Raw genomic sequence first — 12,404 nt, 5'->3', positions numbered from 1 at the left:
AAGAAATTTCATAGTTCATCTGCTGGTTTACTACAGAGACTGCAGAATAGTATATTAAAAATGTATTTCTTTTTCACTGTTACTCTCTTTATATTATCCAGCAAGTAAATCAAACATAGAGTTCTAACTTATTAGCATAAAATCTCACCCAGACACAATCTGCTTGATGAACAGACTTGCAACATTTTTGTTATGGAGACATAAATTATACTGATATTACCAGAGAAAAAGGATTCTAGTACTTGACTCCATGTTTTTGACAAAACTCTGTATTAGGTTATGACTTTTAGAGAAACATAATGTTTTGTTTCAAATCCACAGATCTAAACTCTCTAGTTTATTAGTTGTTATAACTGTCTTATGTTTCCTGCTTAAATATGCACTAATATAAACCAATTTAACATTCCCCCATGCACGCAAGCAGACACATGCATGCACACGTGGGCACATGTATCTTTCGTGCCACAAAACTGGCAAGTTATGCATTTTCACAGGAGGCTCCCTGAACTATTTAGTTCAGCCACACGGGATATTCCACTTGGTATCATTTTCTAAATCTTTTTTTGAATTCAATCCTGTATTTCATGAACACCCATGGATTTCTACAACTAACATGAGTTAAAGCAGGGTCAGCTTCTTGTCCAAATGTACCCTGGTACCTTTATATCTCTTATGTATGTAGGGATCCTGTCAGAGTCTGAAAAATTCAGCAAGATTTGAAGGTGAGCTTCGTTTGAGCTGTGATTACAGAGGCATTAAGTACCTGCTGAGCATGGGGCTTAGCAAATCCCCATTGATTACCTGCCAGGCTCATCCCTGAACATCTTTAGACAGTGGGGCTGCCACATCGGTCTTTGCATGGAAGTTTTAACATCTCGTTTAAATGTCTCATCAACCTGTAAAAATAAGTAGGTATCTCTGCCTGTCATACAGAGACTATTCTACTCTTGGAATTGTTGAATCTACCAGAAAAATATTTTTTAATCCATCCTTGCATAGGATAAACATTTTACATTTGGAAGGATCCAGCACCTAGAATTGAGTACCTTGCAGGGTGGGGGTGGCACCCCCACATGCCTGCTGGCCAGTATGAGCCTCTCACTGCAGGCTGATCCAGCTCACAAACCTGGCCCCCACAAAAAGGTGCTGAGCACTGGTGCATCAGGCCGCTGACATGCCTAAACCCACGACCATCTCCTTTACATCCCGTCATTACAGATGGAGTGGCATAAGGGAATGCCACCACCAGCCTTCACAGAGACAGTGTGAGTCTTGAACTGTTTGATCCCTTATCTTTCAGCAGAATCCCTCTGTCTTTCATGTGAAAAGCTGCTCTGCTCTGAGGCGGATCACAGACTCAGGCTGCACATGTTTACCTTTCCTAGGTGTGTGAGAGATGCCTGTGGAACCTTCCCTTGCTGTCCATGCTGAGGTGCAGCACCCTGAAACAGGAATCAAAGCAGGAAAGGTGCTGCTGGCTGCCAGTGCTTCATGAGGGAGTTTTTGTTCCTCCTGGTGCATGGGGGACTGACTCACAGCCTATCTCAGGTGGCTGTCAGATTGTCAGTGACCATGATAAAGCTTTCACTTGGCCCAGCTGGGGAGGCTTAGAAGAGATTGCAATGGGAACCAGCTGCTCACATGTCTGTGATGAGCAGGCTCACAGGAAGATTTTTACTCAATTTCTGTGTCTTGCATTATTTAACTTACCACCTGATGTTCCTGCCATACAGTAAATCCAGAAAATTACTAGCTGCTGAGATTTTCACTCTGTGTGTCTGTTTGTGCAGATACATAAGTTTCTGGAGAATTTAAAATTACATGAAGGAATTTGAGCATGACATTTTAGCTGGTTTCTATTCTGCGCCTGGTGCTCTGGCAGTGCCTAGAGCTTTCAATTCTGTTACTGCAGTCTGCAAGGATCTACTCTGCATTACCCCAGCCTCTGCACAGACACGTCCTGCAGGCTGATAATAATCAGGTACACATACGGAACAATGATTATGATAAAAATCTGTGTAACAAAAACAATTTGCCTGATGATCATAAATGTTATTTATTGATTAGCACAGCAGCTTTGCATTGTGCTTTAAAACAAAGACAGGTTTTTATTTTAAAATACAGCCAGGAAAGAAAAGAGAAATGCCAAACTGTGATTCAAATATAACTTTGAATAACTAACTGTACTAAATAGCATATTTCTATGCATACATGTTCTGTGGAACATTGCAGCCGCTCATACAACATGAGGGAAAAAAAATTATTTCAAAGTCAAAATTTATTTGTTAAACATTCCATATTTTCCAAAGAAGTTTAAAATCCATTAATGCAAGTATATAGCAGAGTTTAAAAAAAACCTCCTGAAATTCGTTTTGATCCAGGCTCTACCACTGGCTGTGTTGTGTCACTGAGGCAGGTAGTGACACTTTTATGCAGAATGAATGGTATCTTTTTCTACATTCACAGCTACTACCTTTGCAGTTGTTCAAATATGGTACCTGAGAACATATATTTCTTCTTAGTGGGAATGGGGTCACGAGAAACATCTCACAGTTTACAAAACAGGCAGATCAACATCTTACTTCAGAGCATGTTCTGAAAATCAGTCCTTTTTACCATTTCCCACCCACAAGGCTGTCTTTATCCATTAGCACATGGAATTATATGTATTGCAGTTGGGTTTTTTTTGTTTTATTTTGTTTTGGGTGTTTTAAATAGTGTTTTGAAAAGCAAATAATTTTTTTGAATAAAGGGTGGTGGTGAAGTTACTGCCTCTGTTTAAAACTGGCAGTATTTCTTAGGATTATATTTCAGCATAAGGGTTTTGAAGACACATTTTCAAAGGTTCTTAATTCTGATATCTTGTTTTATTTACTATAAATAAAAAAAAAAGTCTGGCCAGTAGATAAGTGAAGCCTTTTAACAATTAGATTATATATGTATCCTGCAGGGAATTGCTAACACGTTGGAAGCCAGCTGCAGGATCTGGTTCTGGGAGGGATCGATCTTCAGAAGCTTTGCAAGTGTTATCTGTCCTGTTAAAGGGAAGGGCTGGTAATTCAACTTTTCATTCTCCTGTGAGTCATGGAGCAAATAGTCCAGCAGATGGATCTGAGGTTCCTTCAGACTTGTGAGTTCCTGATTATTCTCAATACAGTCATCAACCTTGTGCTTTTGAAGAGAAACCCAGTCTGATGCCTGAAGGCTTTCTATATTGGCATTTCTGTTGCCAGTAGACCTGAAGGAAAAAAACATTTGTTTTTCATGGGAAAGTTGAGAAAGGAGGAAAAAATGGTTGTTTTAAATTTCTTTTTTATGCTGATGTTTCCCATAAATGAAAACAGGAAAATAGTCAGTTTTCAAATATTGATTATATTTTTCAAAGTGGGGGTTTCAGTATTAAAACCAAATATTTTCCAGGACTCAGTCTTAAACAATGAGAATCCAGCTTTGGAAAATCTTGTGGAAGGACAGATAAGTATTTTCACTTACAATGAGGGACATTCTGTGAGTGAATATATGCGTTCAAATAACAACATTAGTATAGTTATTTTAACAAATGTTTGAACTTGTGTGATTTTTAAAATTTCTTTTCTTTTCTTTTCTTTTCTTTTCTTTTCTTTTCTTTTCTTTTCTTTTCTTTTCTTTTCTTTTCTTTTCTTTTCTTTTTTCTTTTCTTTTCTTTTCTTTTCTTTCCATATAAAGTTTATTTTCAGTAAGTGAGCACTAGAGGACAACAGAAAGTTGATGCTGAATTTGCCACTTCTTTGCACAAAACTGCTGCAGAGAGTACCTTGCAAAGTGGGTCCTTTCCTCTTTCCATGGAAGTTCATGAGGGTACCTAAAGACTAAGTCCAGATGCCTGGATCAGGTATTTGGCACCACAATGCTTACTGCAAATAGATATAAGAGTGAATCGAACATTACTGAGCTGTTAACCTCAGAATATGAAACACCTCTGAAACCTCTTTGTGTGAAGAACACATGGTCTCCCTCAAAACTGTGCAACCAGAAAAATTAGGAAGTTCTGCAAATGGACCTATAAATTATTTAAATATAAATGATGGTATCAAAGGAGAAAAAACAGGAAAAAAAAGGAGAAAAAAATGGTATGAACTGTGGGAGTGCCTGCTTGGTACTTGGATCATCAAAAGCAGTGAATGATATCCTGAAAGGGCCTGTTCTTCTCTACCAGCCATGGCTGAAGTGTGGATACCAAATGCAGATGTTTTCCATGGCTGACATTAGACCCTGCAGGATCTGCACAGAGAGGCTGCCCTCTCTCCAAGTCTCTGCCCAGGCTTGCTGAGCTGGTGCCCGTAGCAGCTGAGGGTTTGCTGAGGCTTGTCATGTCCCCTCATCCTTTTTGTCTGGGCTTGTTGCAACTGCTGTTTTCTGCCTGGCTTAGCATCTTTAGTCTTTTCTTCCATAAAATGTGCCGAAACTAAGACAAGCATCTATGGCCCCTGGAGGAGCTGTAGCCATGAACTTGGGCAATTTTTAATTCAGCTTTTCAAGGACATAGCTGTTTACAATTTCTAGCCATGTTAACAACTAAAATGCACTGGTTAGTAAAGATTTTGACTAGTACTACAAAAATGGACAATGTCACCCAGTCATGTAGAGTAACACTGGGTCAAAAAGCTAAAAATAAGAGCTATTTATTCTTTCCAAGCTACCAAAAGTGACAATGAGAAACACCTTCATAAGCCTATCAAAACACAGACTTGTACAACATTAATTTGTTGATGGTACTGCACAAAGTGCAATGCCCAACCAGCAGAATTAAAAGCTAATAACAAATGTACTTTTCTTTGTTTCACTTTTTTACGCAGAGGTATGTGTCACATTTTTCCTCTCACAAAAATAACAGAAACATCTCTTTAGCAAACTGATAACAACTAGCAGCATTCAATGAAACTGATTTTCACTGCACATTAATCATGCTGCTCCTATGTCTGCAGCCGTTCCTGCCTGCAGCCAGGAGACTCAAGGACCTGTAGTGTAAGAGAATGATGGGAAAATGAAGTGGGAATCAGGTGAGAGCAGCCCCAAGTATCTTTCTAGATTAACCTTACTACTCTGATTTCTGAATTGCATGCAAATTGTTCAAGCTTTAGTCTATTTTTTTACAGAAACATAAGTAAACATCAGTGAAATGCAGCTCTGCTATGCAGCTGCCTTTTCTATTCATCACATTCACCTTGTCAGCAGTCATCTTACATAGCAGTAGTAAATACAAGCAATAAAGTACAGCTATAGCCTCTCAGTCTTTGCTAAGCTAATGGTTGTAAGCCCGCAGTTCTCACCCTGGCAGGCATACATTTCCTCCATTTGTTCTTTCTCTTTTTTACACTGGTGTACTTCTTACTTTCCCTTTTCATGCGTGGAAATTTCATGTTACAGTCAGCTCTGTTTGTGTATTACCTGATAATGGGAAATGAATCAAGCTGTGTACTGCTCTCTGCACCTTGCAGAGCAACGTTATTACATGATAATAGTAGAGATAGATCAGTACGGCAGAAGATATGTTGGGTTAGTATTTCCCAACAAGGGCTCAAATTTCATTGGTATTTAATATCAGTAGGCATCACAACGGAGATCATCTTAGTGAGAATCTATGCTAGGCTTAGTATGATTATCTCTACCCATAGCCTTGGGTATTCAGTAGTATTATAGCAGTAGTAATGTTGAGTTGTAATGTCATACAAGTAGCTTGATATCTATATTTTCCATATTTTATTCTGCTTTATATATTTTAAATATGTGTAATATGGAAAACAGAAGATACCTAAGTGCCCAGCAGGGTGATGACAAAATATGCTCTAAAGATGACATTCACTGCACATTTTCAAACAGCTGCAGTTTTACATCAAAATTCTTGATGGCTCTGCATGTTTTAGTTCAACAATTTGAAAATACATAGCAGATATACTATCATTCAAGTAAGTTACAGAATTCAGCTCAGTTGAAGAGTTATTGCAGACAACTCTCACAGGAATGGCAAAAGCAATCACGAAACATAAATTTAAATGAATTTGTATTTTCATTACATTTGATAAAACAGAAATCAAGCAAAAGAAATTTTCTTAAATTTTTTTTTTTTACTACAGCATCTCACTATTTCATCAAAAAATTAATAACACTTATCCTTTGACCGCAATCTCACTCCCCATGTGTGGTATCCTTGAAGAAATTTTGCTATAATTATTATTATTAGTAGTACTATTATTATTACTGTTAGTAGTACTTCCAGAGAGTCTATGTCTAACCATTCTACCCCTGGGCAAATCTCCCTTTGCACCCAGTGCTATATTAACTCAGAACTAAAAAGGTATCCCAGCCAAAAGCTTAGAAATCAAAGAACAAGACTACTTTGGTAGACAAGCCAGGAAAAAGAATGAGCAACAGTCTGGCTCACCATCACATTTTATGAAGAAACCACTGAGAAATTATTATATTTGGTTTAAAATGTTTAAAGTACCACACAGGCATAAAATACCATTACAGGTTAAGAGGAGGGAAGTGACAACTAAATTATGTGAGAGAAGGAGGGTTATTTTCTGAGTGATGGTGGAATCAAACGTATTTTCCAGGGCTGCAGAAAGAGTGATCACAAGAGTGGAAAGCAGCGACCGGAGACTGGATGCTCATGGAGAGCTTGGCCCTGAGCTTGGAGCGGCTGCAGGAAACCCTCCCCTGAGCTGGAGCTGCTCTGAGCAGGGAGCTCACCCCAGGGCAGGGGACAGGCTGAAGTCAGGTGAGACTTCAGGTGAGGGCTGGGGTCCCACCCTCACTGAGGAGTCTCTGGCAGGGGCAGAATGGGCACGAGGGCTCTGTGGCTGCAAGGCCACGTGCTGAAATCCTTGGCAGAGGCATCTGCTGGGGCCATCTGCAGAACGAAAATAGGAAGCGTTCTTCTTTCAGGGGGAAAGGAAAATGATGTGAGTGTCATAGCTACTCCTCATTAAACTGTTTGTAAACAAGTCCTTTGTTTCATCTGGCTTGGAGAATATGTGTAACAGGATAAAATGTTGCTGGTGAAGTAGCCACCACAATTATTAAGGGCCATGAGATGATGCTTTGCAGCACAGAGCTGATCATGGGCAATTTACTACAAGGTGAAATAATAATATTTATTTCTTGCCTAAGTCATCAGGAAGATCTGCTTCAGGGAACTGGAGCATTTTCAGTAGAGACCTTGACCAGTCAGAGTAATTAAAAGCAGTTCAAAGATATCCTGAGAGAGAAAAACACAGTCTTGGGAAATAATAATGTGGGAGGTTCATCAGTTTTTTGGGCAAACTAGCAAAGGAAAATTACTGGGTAATTTAGCTAGATAGCTTCTCAGAGCAACTTAGAGCCTAGTGAGAAATCTTGATTTGAAAAAAAAAAACATAGAGGTTTTCTGTGAGTCTAAAAAGACACAGTCACTTTTAAGGATTTTATTAGTTGGGAAATGTTATACTTTGGGAACTTCTCTTCTGTCTTGGGTAAACTCCTTTCAAAATGACCAGGAAAGTTGGATTGTCAAGAACTTTTAATCATTTTAGAAGGGGCAATAGGATTCCTGTGAACCCCAAAAGTGAGTGCCATGGGTGCTCAAAATGCACGCAGGCATCTAATTTAATATGGATTCACCCAAGAATGAACATAAAAGCAATAAGATAAAAAGGACCTTTAATCTCAGCAGAGGATAAAAGGAAAGAGTTAGTGAGAATGTCAGGTAGATTAATTAAAGGAGTCACAGTGAACAATATTAGGCAGTAAATAACATTAGGGCATAACATAATTACCATTTCTAAGGGTTATTTATCACCAAGTAACCCTTTTTGGTCTAGGCCAGTCTTAATCCCCGTGGGCTCATGTACTTTCCTGGAGCAGCCACACCTTTAATTATGTAAACCTTTAGCTTTCTTAATTTTTAGTGCTGATCTGTGCTTGGGCAAGTTATTGTTACATTTTGGTTGGTTCCTTCCAGCCCTCTGGCCCCAGTCCCTCATTTCTTGTTGGATTTCTGAGCTAGAGTCTGAGGCAGCGCTTGCACTGAAGCATCATCTCTTTGTAACTCACTGAGCCTTCCAGAGGTCTCAGATGCCACCAACTGTGTGTTGCTGTGGGGCTTCCTTGTGGCACTCCTTTACAGTTTGATTTGAAAAGGTTTTCCCTCCTGCTTTTCTGCCCCCCTGTTTCTCCAAGTAGCAGCACATGACAGTGGCCTGTAAAGACAAAGATGAGCTTCCCTTAATGCCTGCTCTTTGAAAGAAGTAGGACGCCTTTCAATTCTGATGTAATAGTCCTTGCATTGTTTTGTAGTAACAGCCAAGGAAGTGCCACAGGAAAACTTGCACTTTTTCCCTCCACTGCTGCCAGTGTCCAATTGACTTGTGTGTCTTTCAAGTTATAATGAAAACCATTCCCTGAAGGAAAATGACTATTTGGTTCAAGGCAAAATGTTTACAAATGTCAACTCTTTACAACATTTTGTTTAAAAAAAGAAAAAAAATGGAATAAGCAATTTGAGGGGATAAGGAATGACCAGAAACATTTCAGGATTGAAGCATACAAAAAAACCCCCAAAAAATACCAACTTATTTTTTTTTGGTAACAGATTTAATTATCCTTAAATATAAAAAAACTTAGTTCAATATTTTAAAAGTCAAATCAAAAAAGAAACATGATATTACTGAGACAATATTCTTGGGTTAATACCAAAATAAGTCTTTTAAAAATACTAAAAATTAATTCCACAAGGCATGTCTGAGCCATTATATTATTTACATATCAGTGAGTGAAAGGAAGATGCTAGATCTCCTCTAACTGGAAAACACTCCTTGCACTTCCCAGAGAACACCTCTATAAGCTATTTATGTCAGTGGACCTTCACCTCTGCTCCTCAGGTTCTGGGGCAGTAATTCATCTGACTTAATTTTGACTTTTTACAGGTTTAGTCAAAGTCTGTTGCTCAACTTCCTCTGCAGACACTGAAGAACACTGAGGAGCTCCAAAGAGCCCGTACAATTTGGAAGAAGTGTTCATGAAGGAAATATCTTGTCTTTGAAAGAGTCCAGATGGCCAGGTGAAGTCTATGGTTAAAGGAGATGAACCTTAATAGAAAACTGCTTTGTTTTATATTAACCAGAAGCAAGGCTGCAATTTTAAAAGTGAAAAGAATTAACACCAGCTTTGTCTTCACCCACTCAGAAAAAAGGGAGAGGTGAGAAGAGCTAGTGGAACTCAGAGCTTGCTACAGTTCTTGCCTCAGAAGAGGAAATTCCTGAACTGAGGGGTGTTACTTTTTCTTCTTTCTTCACCTTTTTCTTACAGCTAATTATGGCCATAAACATATATGTCTGTATACATATATTCCATTTTCACAAATGACATAACCTCTCCTTAGTGAAATTGGGTAGTTTTCTAAAACTGAAAGACCAGTCCATAAGTATAGGTGCCTAATTTATAAAGAATTTCTTAAACACCTGAGTGACAAGCAGAAGTTGGCTTTAGATGCTAAGCTGACACCACATACAAAAAGTTTGGTATTTTGTTTGTGTACAGTGATACAGCTGTGCTACTTAAGCAACCCTGTTATACTGTTCTGAGCCCTTGCCTCCAGTAGGCATAAAAACATTTCTGTTCTGCATTGGCCAAGATTATAGCTATTAGAATGTAGTGAAGACTGAAGGTGTAACTTAACTAAATTCTGATAAATCAAGGTAATCCCTAAACTCCTACTCAGCATTCTTCTCAGTTTGTTTAAACATGTGAAAACTATATCTTCACTGGGATCCTCTGTTGTTTTACCTGGTATGTGGTCAGAGCACACCTTTTCCCCCTAGCTTGGGCATGCTATTATATGTGGTGTATCTAAGTGAGGAGTGGACTTTGCCTTTTGTGCCAACTAGGCTAATAAGTAAACACTGAGAGAAACTCATCTTGGTAAATTTAAGACACATTAGGAATATTCTGATCTACCTACACTATGCTTCTCTCATGTCTTAATTGGAGCCTACTAGCAGTGTATTTAGAATATATTTAAATATTCAACTCCATGCAAGGGCTCCTACTACTGAAACGTTACAGCTGGCATACTTATTAATATTGTATATCCTCTTTTCCATACAAAAGAGCCCTGAAATGGTTTTAAGTGACAGAGCAATGTGAAGATGGAAGTGTGAGAAACTTGGAAAATTTACTTCCTGTATCAAAGTAACAGTGGAAATACAATTTTAAAGATGGAGCAATTGAGATGAATACCATAAAAGGACTTGTTAATATGCTGTTGTATTTATAATAATACCCCTCATTTTTATTACAACACAGAAGTGCTGTTACATCAGCTGTTCTAATTTCAAATCTTCTGCAAAATGACCAAGCCTTTTTATTACTTAAGTGAGAAAATACATAGTGCCTAGTCAATAAGTCTGCTTACCTCAGACAAAAAACTGTGCAGAAAGCCTGTGCTGATGAAGGTGCTGAGCATCAGACAAGAGGACAAGTGTCTTCAGCTTGAGTGAATCAAGGACAACAAGCATCTGGCAGGATTGACCCCTGCACAGAAAGGAAGCACTCAAGGTCAATATGTGGAGCTATGTCACACTTCCTTTGATATTTTGAACCCACAAATATAGGAGTGGATGTGTTGTTTTCTTCTGGGAGGGTTTTTTCCTTCTCTAAAATGTCTAATATCTGCAAATATGTATTTAAGATGGGCTTCATGCAAAAAGAAAACCAAATATCTTTAAAGACAAATTGTTTATGATTTCAAAATAGTTACCTTTCAGACTTGTTTTAGAGTCCCCTGTGCAAAGCTCAGAACCTGGAGGATCAGACATCTCCTCCCACACATCCTCATCATGAATTCTCATCGCGCCGTGGCAGGGAAAGGCACATATTCTGACTGACTTCAATAGAAAGACTTGTCTCCTGTATCAAGTTAACAGTGAACCATTGCTAGAGCAAGTGGATTTGAGGACAACATTTTGGCCTGTAGGCCAAATTCCTCAAGACAGAAACATTGGAGGACAGGCAAAATGCCACTCACATTTGTAGTGTGGTATAAATAAATAATATTGGCCAAAAGTGAAACTACACTGAAAGTCATCCTTGCTTTTAGTACAAACAAGGAGCTCCCTGTGCAGTAAGCAGAATAAATGAAGCCTGGTTTCCTATGGATTTGTGCCTCACAGTTGGATTCTCCGGTGTCTAGTAAAGTGTAAGCCCCATTTAAAAGTTTTTCTTGCATTGCAGGTATTTAGGCCATCCATCTCCCATGGCGTGAGATCAACTGAAGCCTGTTCCTAAATGGAGCATGCTAAGAAGTGCTTTTTCTTCTGAGCAGCAATGTCTTTTTGGTAAACTTGTGGAATTTTATCTCTGACACCCTTTTCTCAGTGACTGAGTTTGGCCAACAGGTTCAAAACTTATGGATGCAGTCAGATAGACAGTAAGCCTCACAAGCACAGGCACTAAAAGATGCGTGTAGATAGTAGTGATGTTATCTGAGATAAGTCAGATTGGTTGTCTGCCTCTTTGGTGCCAGACCAGAACTGGCCCATATAGAAGAAATTCCCAGAAAACCAGATGGGCTTCAGTGAGCTCCCACAACAAGTGGGTGAGTTCTTAACTTCTGGCAAAGCTGCCCTCCTGATACACATCAAAATACAAGTATGACTTTTGCACATCCTTTCTGTAAAATTTCCCAGTGGAGGGAGACTCTGAATGTCTGCTCTCTGCTGTGCTAGGTACTCATGGAAAGCCTGAAATATGTTAATTCCCACTAAAATCACAGAAGATTAACTTTAAAGTGAGTTATTTAACTCTCTTATGACTAAGATAATTTTTTTCAAGCCATTACTGCCCAGGAGTTTCTTTTGTGACATTTCTAGCTGCATTTTTCACTTTTAAAATTGCAGCCTTGCTTATGGCTTCTAATGACCTATTTTAGAAATTTTAGCTTCTTTCAAACTGCAGGGGTAAAAATTGATTTCAGTGAAGAAGAAAGTTTTTTGGCTGACAAAGATCAAGGAAAATTCCCCCAAGGCTGTAGAGGCCTGTGCCACCTTCTGCCAGCAAGATTATGCTGTGTAAGTGGATTCTGACCTAACAAAAAAAAAAAAAACCCAAAAAAACAAAAAAACCCAAAAAACAAAAAAAAAAAACAAAAACCAACCAACCAAACAAACAAAAAAAAAAAAAACCCAAAACAAAAAGAAAACCAAAAAACCCACCAAACCAAAAAAACCTGACTTTGGGAAGACAGGTAGATGTAGATGTTGCCAGTGTGCCAGTACTTGAGAAACAAAGCATCATCTGGTCACTGCCAGTGATTAGGCAATTTAACACAACACCAAAAGAATCAAAGCAGTTACCTGACTTCTTCTATATCTGCTGAATTAATCCAA

At 38.7% G+C, this 12,404-nt stretch overlaps 1 long non-coding RNA gene across 2 annotated transcripts; it reads left to right on the top strand.

Annotated features, from left to right (window-relative positions):
• The first annotated feature begins 1,387 nt into the window (after positions 1–1,387).
• Positions 1,388–12,030, top strand: LOC135289903 (uncharacterized). Of its 2 annotated transcripts, XR_010352640.1 has the most exons (6): positions 1,388–1,981; positions 2,951–3,130; positions 3,706–4,837; positions 4,965–5,039; positions 6,597–6,760; positions 8,946–12,030. It is a non-coding gene; the product is annotated as an uncharacterized LOC135289903 (long non-coding RNA). The 2 variants fall into 2 exon arrangements; XR_010352641.1 differs by lacking the exon at positions 3,706–4,837 and having other exon boundaries at positions 1,417–1,981.
• Positions 12,031–12,404: the final 374 nt, after the last annotated feature.

The sequence above is a fragment of the Passer domesticus genome, chromosome 1, assembly GCF_036417665.1.
Source record: "Passer domesticus isolate bPasDom1 chromosome 1, bPasDom1.hap1, whole genome shotgun sequence".
Classification (NCBI taxonomy): domain Eukaryota; kingdom Metazoa; phylum Chordata; class Aves; order Passeriformes; family Passeridae; genus Passer; species Passer domesticus.
Note: the sequence above shows the minus strand (reverse complement) of the source record. Positions and strands in the feature narration are given on the sequence as shown.